This window comes from Triticum urartu, chromosome 5 (assembly GCF_003073215.2).
Source record: "Triticum urartu cultivar G1812 chromosome 5, Tu2.1, whole genome shotgun sequence".
NCBI lineage: Eukaryota > Viridiplantae > Streptophyta > Magnoliopsida > Poales > Poaceae > Triticum > Triticum urartu.
The window spans coordinates 466,626,234-466,627,820 of NC_053026.1; positions in this window are offsets into that span (position 1 = coordinate 466,626,234).

The window sequence follows — 1,587 nt, forward strand, 5'->3', positions numbered from 1 at the left end:
GAGTTTGAGATATGCGTAGTGCGGCACCGCGTTGAATTTTGCGAATGCGGTTCGTCCGAGCAGGGCGTGATAGCCACTGCGAAACGGGACTATATCAAAGATTAACTCTTCGCTTCGGAAATTATCCGGGGATCCGAAGACCACGTCAAGTGTTACTGAGCCTGTACAGTTGGCTTCTACACCTGGTATGACGCCTTTAAAGGTCGTTCTTGTGGGTTTGATCCTTGAGGGATCTATGCCCATTTTCCGCACTGTGTCCTGATAAAGCAGGTTCAGGATACTGCCGCCGTCCATGAGGACTCTTGTGAGGTGAAATCCGTCGATGATTGGGTCAAGAACCAATGCGGCGAAGCCACCATGATGGATGCTAGTGGGATGGTCCCTTCGATCAAAAGTGATCGGGCAGGAGGACCATGGGTTGAAATTTGGGGCGACTGGCTCCATCGCGTATACGTCCCGTAGCGCACGCTTCCGCTCCCGCTTGGGAATGTGGGTTGCGTATATCATGTTCACCGTCCGCACTTGTGGGGGAAAACCCTTCTGTCCATTGTTGTTCGGCGGCTTGGGCTCCTCGTCGTCGCTGTGCAGCCCCTTGTCTTTGTTTTTGGCTCTTAACTTGCCTGCCTGCTTGAACACCCAACAATCCCTGTTAGTGTGATTGGCTGGCTTTTCGGGGGTGCCATGTATCTGGCACAAGCGATCGAGTATTCGGTCCAAACTGGACGGGCCCTGAGTATTCTTTTTGAATGGCTTTTTCCACTGACCGGATTTATAGCCTCTGAATCCGGCATTGACTGCCGTGTCTTCATTGCTGTCGCTGTTAACGCGGCGTTTTTGTCTGTTCCGACGTGTCCTGCCACTTTTGTCCTTGGTATCTGAATTATCAGGGTTCTTTGATAAGTTGTTACTGCGAGCTAGCCAGCTGTCTTCACCCGCGCAAAAGCGGGTCATGAGTGTCGTGAGGGGTGCCATGGATTTCGGCTTTTCCTGTCCCAGGTGCCGGGCAAGCCACTCGTCGCGGATGTTATGCTTGAAGGCTGTTAGGGCCTCTGCGTCCGGACAGTTGACTATCTGGTTTTTCTTTGTTAGGAACCGTGTCTAGAATTGCCTGGCTGATTCTTTTGGCTGCTGAATTATGTGGCTTAAGTCGTCGGCATCCGGCGGTCGCACATAAGTTCCCTGGAAGTTGTCGAGGAATGCGGCTTCCAGGTCCTCCCAAGAACTGAGTCTGCTGGCAAGCTATTAAGCCAATGCCGGGCCTGTCCTTTAAGTTTGAGCGGGAGGTACTTGATGGCGTGTAGATCATCGCCGCGCGCCATGTGGATGTGAAGGAGATAATCCTCAATCCATACCGCCGGGTCTGTGGTGCCATCATATGATTTGATGTTTACAGGTTTAAAGCCCTCTGGGATTTTATGATCCATTACTTCATTCGTGAAGCATAATGGGAGTGCGGCGCCCCTGTACTGGGCTATATCACGACACAACACGGAAGAGCTATGTCTGTTGTGTTCGGCCCGGCCGGATTTGTTGTATCCGGCGTGAAGATCATTGTCACATGCCGTAGGGCACCTGCATGATCCGTAG